The following is an 11,738-nucleotide window of genomic DNA, read 5'->3' on the forward strand; positions in this document are numbered from 1 at the left end:
TTCTCCAGCACTGCGGTTGCGGCTGCGGCTGCCTCTCGTCGACACTAACACACATCCAACATTGCTGACCTCCTACAACAACAATACTTAAACAACTTATAAACTACTGCTACGCCAGGGCAAGGGACCACAGATTTCGCCGACTTCGAAGAAGAATTGAACGTCGAAAACGCAGGTCACAAGCCCAGCAAAACACTGAAGAAATCGGTAGTCCACAATAGGAAAATGCACAGATCTTTCGGACCAATATGCCCTCCCTATCATCGAATCGCTGTTGCTGTCTCAATCGAACAGATTTGGGAGGCCAACTCATGACAGAAACTAAACCTAGACAACCTTTCCTCTTTTTTTTTTTTTTATTCCCAAGCAACCTCCAATTTTCCGGTTTCGGTGGGAATTATATATGTATCCAAATAAGCCTTTCAACCACTTTTGTGTTCCAATTTCAGAACCCAATGCTGCCGCCCACTTCAATTGTTTATTAAGAAATCCAATTCTCTAATTCCAACTTCTCTACCTGCTTCTATTTTCTGTGCTTGTAATATAATGAATTCGGCCACTTAATTTCCAGCCTCCACTGCCTTTTCGAATATTCTAAATTAACAAACAAATGGACCTCCAATTCTCACAGAAAGCACCTGTGAAATTGAGGCGTATTTATTCCAGATAGTACTAAGAAGGGTCTGACCCATTTGCTGAATAGAAGAAGGCTCCATCAGTTTAACACAAAAGGAGATTTGAAATTGACAATAGCATAGTGAGATTTTTTTTTGGTTTCAAAGGAGATTGGGAACGAGAAATATGTGTAGAAATGTAAAGAAAGTAATTAAACTAGAGTAAAATTTGACCACCGAACGAACGGCACGAGGCCGCTCGTCGGAGAACGAAAGTTTGCTAGTGTTAACCCAAAAATCAAACCCGCTCTGATACCATGTTAAAAATAACAAACCAAAGATGAAGAATGGAGGAGAAGAGAGAAAACTGATTGATAGTAGCCTCTAAACTTGGTTTCATAATGTAAGATTACAATGGTTTATATAGTGCAAAAGTAAGGAAACATAATATGACTAAACTACCCTTAACCTAATTAACTTATTACTTTAACACACACACACACACACATATATATATTTCCCAATATTATCTTGAAGTCATATCAATCTCTCATTCAACGACCTAGCATTTTTTACAAATTATTGAACGATATAAGCTAACAAGATTTTAACTTCATTTTCCTTTTTAGTATTGATATTTTTGTTATGTAGAAACTGATGAATGTCAAGATCCAAGTCTTAATATTTGTGAACATAAATGCAAGAACACACTGGGGAGTTTTAGGTGTGTTTGCCCTAAAGGTCATCACGGTGATGGGAAAAAAAATGGAGAAGGTTGCATTCGCATTATCAACCACTCGTCTTCAAACTTGTGCAGGTTAGTACGACTTTCATGCATACATCTTAAACCTTTCCTCTTCTATTTCTTTTTTCATTTCCCTTTTTTTAACCCTACCAACAGAATCGCAGGAATAGGCCCAATCTTGAATTACTTCTCATATTTCTGAAATTTTATTTCTAGCCTATTTGTTCAATGACAAGTAGGGGAAATAAGCTAACATATATTCTTTTTGCCCCATGAAAATTTCTATAACAGGAATTCCTATAGGAATCACTGTTCTTTTGCTTGCTGGCTGTTGTTTATACTTGGAACTCAATAGAAGAAAGTTGCTCGCAATGAAGAGGAAATTCTTTCTTGAAAATGGTGGATTATTGTTGCAAGAACAGCTCATTAGAAGAGAGAAGTCAATAGATACAGCAAAATTATTCACATCCGTCGAGCTAAAGAAGGCAACAAACAATTTCCATAACAGTAGGATTATTGGTCAAGAAGAATTTGGAACAGTATACAAAGGCCTCTTATCAGATAACAGAATAGTTGCCATCAAGAAGTCCAAACAAGTTGATCCAAACCAAGTTGACCAATTTATCAATGAAGTGATTGTTCATTCCCAAATCAACCACAAGAATGTTGTTAGGCTCTTTGGTTGTTGTTTAGAGTCACAAGTTCCTATCCTAGTTTACGAGTTCATCAACAATTGTACTCTTTTTGAGCACATGAACAACAAAACAAAGGCACGTGTTCTTTCTTCGGACAAGTGCTTAACAATAGCTGCGGAAGCTGCTGGAGTTCTTGCATATTTGCACTCTGCGGCTTCTTCTCCAATCATACACAGAGACGTCAAATCGACGAATATTCTCTTAGAAGCTAATTTCATGGCAAAGGTCTCAGATTTCGGGGCATCAAGATTGGTTCCTATGTATAGAACTCAATTATCTACTATAGTGCAAGGAACCTTTGGATACTTGGACCCTGAATACTTGCAAACAAACCAATTGACTCAAAAAAGTGATTTTTATAGTTTTGGAGTAGTCCTTGTGGAAGTACTAACAGGAAAGAAGGCATTAAGTTATGATGGACCAGAGGAGGAGAAAATTTTAGCCAGCTATTTTCTTTTAACACTAAAATAAGGCAACTTATTCCAAGCTCTTGATGATAACATAGTATGTGAAGGAAACTATGAACAGTTAATATCAGTTGCATTGGTTGCGAAAAAGGTGTTTATACATTAGAGGAGATGATAGACCTAGTATGAAGGAAGTAGCTATGAAACTTGAAGGTCTGAGACTATCAGGAAAACACTCATGGGCACAAACTGAAACCAATGCTGAAGAGACGGAATCCCTTCTTTCTGTGGAATTGAAAACCGTTGCAAATTGTGAGGGTAATAGTACATATAATTCTACCAATGGATGGTGGCAGATGATCTAAAGACAACTACTACTGGCATTTTAGCATATTTTGGAAGAGATAAAATCAATTAATGGAGATGGTTTATAGCAAACTTTGTGAATTCAGCGATTTTTACTCGTTGGAATGGATTGTAAATTACTCTATTATATATTGTAACATAAGGGGGATTATTCTTGTTCTTTACTGTTTAGTCCAAATATTAATAAAAAGAAAAAAAAATTGTATAGAAGAAAAATGATTTATAAGACACCGAGTCGAATCCAGGTCCAATTGAGGGCCATGCTAGCCTAGGAAATTTTAGGCATGTTAATTGATTCCCAGCTGGCTGTGACATCTCAGCGATTACCAAAGCTATTACCCCAAGCCTTTAGCTAGACATGCACTCCTTATGGCCCATTTGGCTGAACTTTTGCCTTTGCTTCTATTTTTCATAGAATAGCTTATTGAGAAATTACCTTAATTATTGTTTAGAAACTAATTTCTAAAAGAGTTTTATCTTGCGGAAGAGCTTTTAGAGGAAGCTATCTTGGGTCTACTTTCTCTAAAAGCTCTTCTATAAAATTAATAAAATGGATCCAAAAGCAAATTTTGAATCTTAAAAACTCCTTTTGACTTCTTAAAAATCATTTCAAACTAGGCCTTATTCTGTGTACTACAATAACAACATTTGTAATTGACATGCAATCTCTAGGAATTCCTTTGTACAAGCCACTCCAGTTATCCTTGATCTTATTACTAAAGTTGTCTTCTAGTTGCATTATTGGTTCCGCAATTTTAGTTATTGTGCCAGGTATTGCAATACTTATGTTGACTCCCAAAAATGAGCCAACAGTGTCATTTAAAGCAATGTACACGTGGACGTATTCCTCGACATTTCAATTGTAAGCTTTAACATACGTCCGGCTACTAATCAAATATGTTTAAATAAATAGGCAAGATATGCACGATGCTCTTTTATCCGTCCAGAGATTCATCCCCCAAAATGTTACAAAATTGGCTATTTATAGTAACCAGGCCGACGTGGTTATCATTGGATCAAATCCATCTGACCTAATTTGCTACACCCTAGTGTCGCGTCATCCTATCTCACATTAATTACATTGACAAACATTCTACAAGGGGTCAGCCATTCGACAAGGCTAACATTCCTGACATCTATTTAATAAGGACGTCACATCAATCAATCCTAAAGATACGCCTATCAGACCCTATTCTAGATATTATGAACTTCGAATGTGAAGGGGTTCAGCAAAGAAGTAGCTAAACGAGAAGTAACACCACTTCGAAGAACTTCAGTAGTATAATCTCGGCAATCTGTACTCTTGATAAAATGCCACGTGTGTGAATCATGGGGCTTCCATGTGGTCCCATTAAGAGCACTACTTATGATTAGTAACAACTTATTTAATTATGAAGATTCACATGATCCTCAAATGCATCATGGGTTGGTCTTATGTTTGTCAACATTATTATATTACAAGAATACCATAGCAATATTATATTACAAGGAATACTCTCCAAGTTGCAGAGTTTTTTGAATTTGTTAAGAAAAAGAAAGAAGCTTCTACTTCAGAAGTTGGAGAAGACGCTGCAAAGAGTGATCAACCTCTTGTTGTAATGCCTTAATAATAATATGTCGTTGCCTAGTGAACAGCATTTCCCATAATCGGCCCTCAAATCTTTGGATTTTGAGCTACATATATCTTGTTTGCCCAACTGGCCAAACTTCTTGCACGTCGTTGCCCAGAGAGATTTATGCATCTGACGCATTAAAAACATTGAGTTAAGTTCATTTGCATGAAAAAAGATGTTAACTGGTCACCTGTCCACCTTTAGAGATGCACAGCAGGTGTAAATTTTTGCGAATTGTAGTTTGCTCTTTAGCGGAATCTTTGTTATCTTGAAGATGAACTGGTTTCTTCATTTCATATCTGCGTTTGGTTAAGCTTGTTTAGTGATATCGTGTATTAGAGATATGGGTGCTTCGTTGCAATTAAGTTGAGATGAAGTTTGAAATCAGGATATGAGAGTCTTTTGTTAGAATCAGGGTCATATGAATTCATTTAATTCTCGTCTTCAAGACACCTCTCGTGTATGTCGAGTTCTTTTCTTCCTATCAAAACTATGACACGTGTGCAATTTTGAGTAAATAGTTGATGATGAGTAATATCATGTTGAACAATTTCATCTTATACGTGAAAAGAAAACAATTTATTAATGGAAAAAATTTGTGTGAAGAAACGTTTATAATTAGCAAGTGGTTGTATCGAAAGTCAATTACACAGTGCTCTAACGTACTTAGAGATCAGGAAAAGGTCAATTGTATCATATAACATTCATTTTTTTCGTAATTGTCCAATGATATTGCGTTACGTGTTCTCTTATTTTTTAACCTATCATTGTAGTAGAACTCAATCACCACTTGCCTCTGACATTGATCGAAGTTTTACACTAATAATTTGACCCTTTCAAAGGAAATATCTGACATACGGAAAGTGATCTTCCACCAACTTGAAAGTTGACATTTTGCATCAAGATTAAATAATGACTTAGAGAAGACTTTCCAAAGTTATAAAATCATTCTTATTGGAATCTGTTTTATTCATTCTTGAAGCTCCAATTCTACTACCACGTAAAATTACAAACATAGCATAGGAGAAAATTATAATCACAGGTCACTATGGGATTGCATTCTCAATTCATTCCGACAATTCTGCTTATATTTATCTCAATATCAATATCAATTTCTATCTCAGATGTAAATTTCCCAATATCGAAAAAAAAACTATATTGATCGTTGTGGAAATGTAAGTATTTCCTTCCCTTTCGGCACTAGGGAAGGCTGTTACTTTAACAAAACATTCTTAGTCACTTGTAATGACACCCACTATGATTCCCCGAAACCATTCTTGACAAACTCAAACATCCAAATCACAAATGCGTGTCTTGCAATTCATAGCAAAAGACTGTTATTCTCGGAATGGCACCAGAGTGTTATATCAAGATTCCTGGATAATAGTGTCTAGAGGCTTCATGGTCAATAATACTGCCAATAAGTTCACCGTCATTGGTTGTGATACTTACGCTTATGTATGTGGTTCCCGGGAGAACCAGAATTACGAGACAGGGTGCAGTTCCACGTGTGAAAACAATGATGATTTGGTCAATGGCTCATGTTTTGGTTTAGGCTGTTGCCAGTTGTCTATCCCGAAACATGTGTGTGAAGTTAAGGTGACATTGCATAGCTTTAATAATTTCACAAATGTGTGGGACTTCAACAATTGCAGCTATGGTTTTCTAGCTAAAGAAAGTGCATTCAATTTTTTCGCAAGTGATCTTTCTCGTCTAAGGAATGTAGAAATGCTTCCTATAGGGGTTGACTGGGCAGTTGGAGACGGAACTTGTGAGGAGGCTCGAAATAGCATTTCTAGTTATGCATGTTAAAGTGTGAATTCCAAGTGTTATGAACCTGTTAATGGTTACGGATATCGTTGTTATTGCCAGGAAGGTTATCAAGGAAATCCATACCTCTATCATGGTTGCAAAGGTATGACTATATTTAATTTTTTCCAACATTATTTTGAAGTCATACATACCACTCTCTCATTGAAATGCCTAGCATTTTTTACAACTTATTGAGCATCTGTTTGGCCTCCATTAAATCACTTTAATTTTTTTCAGCCACTTTTCAACCCCTTTTTTGACCCAAGTGGGGTCCATTCTGCTGCCTTCCTGATCATTTGCAGTGCGTCACATTTTTTCAAAAGGATTGTTGGTACCAAAGGACGAAACCACCCTCCAATATCAAAACTAGATGACCGATTGAGGGGAGTGGTCGGAAGGGCGATTTTGTCATTTAGTACTATGACCAATAGTTACCCTCCATTTGAATTCTATTGCACTGTCTGACTTCATGACACATGGGGCCCGCACTAGTGTGAGAAATTGACAAATAATGTGTTTTAATGGGGGCCAAATGGGGGATGAATTTTAACTTCATTTTCTTTTTTATTATTGATATTTTGTTATGCAGATACTGATGAATGTCAAGATCCAAGTCGCAACGATTGTGAACATATATGTGAGAACATACTGGGGAATTTTAGATGTGTTTGCCCGAAAGGTCATCATGGTGACAGCAAAAAAAATGGCATAGGTTGCATTTGCAATGATTAATCGCTCGTCTTCAAACTTGTTGCAGGTTAGTACAACTTCCATGCATACGTCTTAACCTTTCGTCTTTTATTTCCACCTTTTTCTTTTTTATCCCTACCATAGAATCGCAGGAATAGGCTCTCCCAACCTTAAATATCTCTCATATTTCCAAAAAATAATTTCTGGCCTATTTGTTTAACGAAAAGTAGGGGAAAAAAGTTGGTCACGATGAAGCGAAAATTCTTTCTTCAAAATGGTGGGTTATTGTTGCAAGAACAACTCATTAGAAGAGAGAAATCAACGAATACAACAAAAATATTCACATCCGCTGAGCTAAAGAAGGCAACAAACAATTTCCATAACAATAGGATTATTGGTCAAGGAGGATTTGGAACAGTGTACAAAGGCTTCTTATCAAATAATCGAATAGTTGCCATCAAGAAGTCCAAACAAGTTGATCCAAACCAAGTTGACCAATTTATCAATGAGGTGATTGTTCTTTCCCAAATCAACCACAAGAATGTTGTTAGGCTCCTTGGTTGTTGTTTAGAGTCACAAGTTCCTCTCCTAGTTTACAATTCATCAACAATGGTACTCTTTTTGAACACATAAACAAAAAAACAAAGGCACACGTTCTTTCTTGGGAAAAATGCTTAACAATAGCTGCAGAAGGTGTTGGAGTTCTTGCATATTTGCACTCTGCGGCTTCTCCTCCAATCATACACCGAGACATCAAATCGGCTAATATTCTCTTAGATGCTAATTTCACAGCAAAGGTCTCAGATTTTGGAGCATCAAGATTGGTTCATGTGGATAAAACTCAATTATCTACTATGGTACAAGGAACCTTTGGATACTTAGACCCTGAATACTTACAAACAAACCAATTAACTGAGAAAAGTGATGTTTATAACTTTGGAGTAGTTCTTGTAGAGCTACTAACAAGAAAGAAGGCATTAAGTTATGATGGACCAGAGAAGAAGAGAAATTTAACCAGCTATTTTCTTTTAACACTGAAACAAGGCAACTTATTCCAAGTTCTTGATGATAATATTGTGTGTGAAGGAAACAGTGAACAGTTAATATCAGTTGCTATGCTCGCAAAAAGGTGTTTATACGTTAGAGGAGATGATAGACCTAGTATGAAGGAAGTAGCTATGGAACTTGAAAGTCTGAGACTATCAGGAAAACACTCGTGGGAACAAACTGAACCCTACGCAGAAAAGATGGAATCTCTTCTTTCTATGGAATTGAAAACCTTTGCAAATGGTGAGGACAATAGTACAGGTACTGTATATGACAGCATGAGGGATCATATTATTCTACCAATGGGTGGTGGCAGATGATCTAAAGACAACTAGCATTGGCATATACAGGAAGAGACAGAATCAATTAATGGAAGTGGTTTATAGCAAACTTTGTGATTCAGTGATTTTCACTCGTTGAAGTGGATTGTAAATTATTCTATTTTATGTTGTAATATATGTTGGATTAATCTTGTTCATTACTATTTAGTCCAACATACTAATAAAAAGAAGAAAAAATTGTATCCAAGAAAAACATTTTATAAGGCACCGAGTTGGACCCAGGTCTAGTCCTAGGGAATTTTAGGCATGTCAGTTGATTCCCAGCGGTAGTCACCTCTACGTGATTGCCGAAGTAGCGAAGCTGTTACCTCAAGCCTCCAGCTAGACATGCATTTCTTAGGGCCCATTTGGCTAAACGTTTGCTTTTGCTTCTATTTTTATATAAGAGCTTACTAGAAATTATCTTAATTAGTGTTTGAAACCTAATTTTTAAAAGAATTTTATCTTGGAAAAAACCTTTTAGAGGAAACTATATAGGATCTGCTTTCCCTAAAAATTCTTATATAATATTTTAATCAAATGAGACTGTTTTTAGATCTTAAAAGCTCATTTTCACTTCTCAAAAATCGTTTCAATCTAGCCCTTATTATGTATAGTATAGTAACAACATTTGTGATTGACATGCGATCTTATTAATAGAGTTGTTTTCTAGTTGCATGATTGGATCCACTATTTGCATTGCTCTACCTGGTATTGCAATACTTACATAATTATGCAGATTTCCATGATCTTCAAATGCATCATCTCTTGGTCTTAGGTTTGTCGACATTAATTCTAGTACAAGAATACCATAGCTATATTCATCTCCTTTCATAGCCTCGAGGGTTTCACAGGCGGTCAACTTAGCTACCATGGGTACACATATGATGCCTATATCGATGATATTGCACCCCCACCTTGCTGCTATGGGCCATGGAATGCCTATATTGTTGTATTGAGATGCTGTAGGCTGTCGTCTTTACAGATTTACAATGCTGTAGTCTATTAGATATTGTTCAAATTAACAATGATGAGTGATTTTGAAAGTGATAAAAGCGGTTAACCATGAGAAAAATAAGCGAAAACAAAAATGATGAAAGCCGAAAAATGGCCTGTGCGGCCGCCCGGTCTTGTGTTGCAATTACGGTGGTCATTTTGTTGAATTGGGTAGGCGTTCAATTTTATATTAGGTGGTCATCCAGTACAAAATAATAATAATAATAATAATAATAATAATAAATCCAACCATTGGCTGTTTGAATTCTGGTATCGTTTTGAAGTGTTTCACACCCTTTTGGCTTGATTTTTACACTATTTCGTGCATGGTGATTGTAGTTCAATATATATTAAAGGTTTTCATGTTGGAAATCATATCACAAATATCAAATTGATTCCATAACATCCAAAATCTAATATCAAACCATGTTTTTATAATTCTGTTATTTAGTTCCTTTTTTTTGTTTTTAATTTTGTTTGCTTGATTCAAACTTGGATTAAGGTTTGTTTACTTCTACAAACTATTTGCCATAAAGCCTTCAAACACTTATTTTCATCCTTCATCAACTTTGTTCAACATAATCGACCTCCATTAGTGCATAGCTGCCTACATTGGTTCTCAACACATAGTGTTGTGGCGTGCCACCTAAGGACCAGGTATGTCCTTGTGTACTATAATCACACGGCACACAAGCACTTATTTTCATTCTTCATCAATTTTGTTCAACATAACCAACCTCCATTAGTGCATAGCTGCCTACACTGCTTCCCAACACATGGTGTTATGGCGTGCCACATAAAGAACAAGTCTGTCCTTGTGTACTCATAATCACATGGCACACCATGGCATGGCAGCACAATGGGCAGGCCATAGCACTTGCATAGTCCCACTCAAAGCATTGCAATGTGTGTTGTCAACTTTATATCCGCAAGTGTACGTATCGTAACAAGTAATATAATGGGCCTATGAGTCTGGATTATCGTTCCCACCAGAACTATACTTTAGCACTTAATTCAATTTTTTCTCTAACTACTATTTGATGAAAGTAGATAAAAATTCGTATGGTTTAATTTTTAATCTAAATACATGAAAACAATTGGATGCACACACTATTGGTTTAGAAATTAAATAATGAACAAATATTATGGTAGAATAATTTTACCTATTGATCACCTTTACATCTTAAATCAATATTCAGAAAATCTAACGTAGTGTTTGGTTGAATTCTCCTATTTATTCAATTTACCTCTCTCGAGTTCTCATTGAGCCTATTTAACTGATTTAATTCCATATCTTTATACAAATCAAGTTTAGTTAAATGAGTTCTTTGTTTTAGAAATTCAATTATGACCGCAATAATTAGTATAGGTATCTCTACACGTTATACCAATTTATCGAATTTTACTATATGGTCTAAAGCTTAAACTCACATTTCAATTCGTAAAGGATTCACTAAATCATCAAATTAATGATTAAGTAATTTATAGTAATATCAACAAATGAAAAAAATAAAGAACAAGAATCTTAATTAAAAGACATAAAGGATCCTAATTGGATTATATTATTCGCTTTAATAAGAGATTTAGATATTCATAAGGAAAGAGGGAAAGTAATAAATTGTCATAGAATATATCACCGAATTCGTAGTAAAGATGTAGAAGAAAAAATATCAATATTCTACCCAAGATCTTCTTTCTCTTCCAATCAATGCTCCAAACGTTGAATTGCTTATTGTTTTGTTCCCTTGCATTGCTTCTCTTTAATCTCAAAGTGTGTATCTTGCCTTTAGAGAGTAGGTTTTTTCATGGACTTCAAATGGGCCAAAAATGCACCCTAGTTGCATTATTCGACGACGTCGCGGTGCCTGATGCAATGAGCCAGGCACCAATGCTCTGTATTCTCTATAGCACCGCAGCACTTTAAATGTGTTTCTCTCACTTTTTTGTGGCACCTTGGCATCACTATTTTGGCGCCGAGGCGCTATTCGTCCAACAATTTTGCTTTGCCTCTTTTGCCCCTTTATCCACAACTTCTTTTCAATCCATGCCAATAGCTTTAATTGATGACCTCATTCATATCTTTCACCATTTCAACAATCCTATAAAACAACATTAACAAATATTAAAAAAGTTCAACAATCATAAAATCTAGTTTACAATCAAGTTAAAATTGGCCTAAACTCGAGAGTAAAAGAAATTCATCAATGTGCATGACATGCCATTGAACTATTATCAAGAATGAAAGTTAGGAGTTTGAACACGATCAAGTATTGTCTTAGTCTCAACCATAAACGTACTAATCAAGTATCATCGGATGTTATGATAGGACTTTGTCACCGTATGAGAGAGCAAATTCCTTGGGTTTTGGGGAAAGTACGTTTATTATAGATTTTTTTGTTCAAGTAGATGATATCGTGGGCATAAACTAAATCC

At 35.8% G+C, this 11,738-nt stretch overlaps 2 pseudogenes; both read left to right on the forward strand.

Moving 5' to 3' along the window:
• The first annotated feature begins 801 nt into the window (after positions 1–801).
• Positions 802–4,346, forward strand: LOC111409561 (annotated as a pseudogene).
• A 1,937-nt stretch (positions 4,347–6,283) lies between these two features.
• Positions 6,284–8,467, forward strand: LOC111409562 (annotated as a pseudogene).
• The last annotated feature ends 3,271 nt before the right edge of the window (positions 8,468–11,738 follow it).

Source organism: Olea europaea, chromosome 14, assembly GCF_002742605.1.
Source record: "Olea europaea var. sylvestris chromosome 14, O_europaea_v1, whole genome shotgun sequence".
In the NCBI taxonomy this organism is placed as follows: Eukaryota; Viridiplantae; Streptophyta; class Magnoliopsida; order Lamiales; family Oleaceae; genus Olea; species Olea europaea.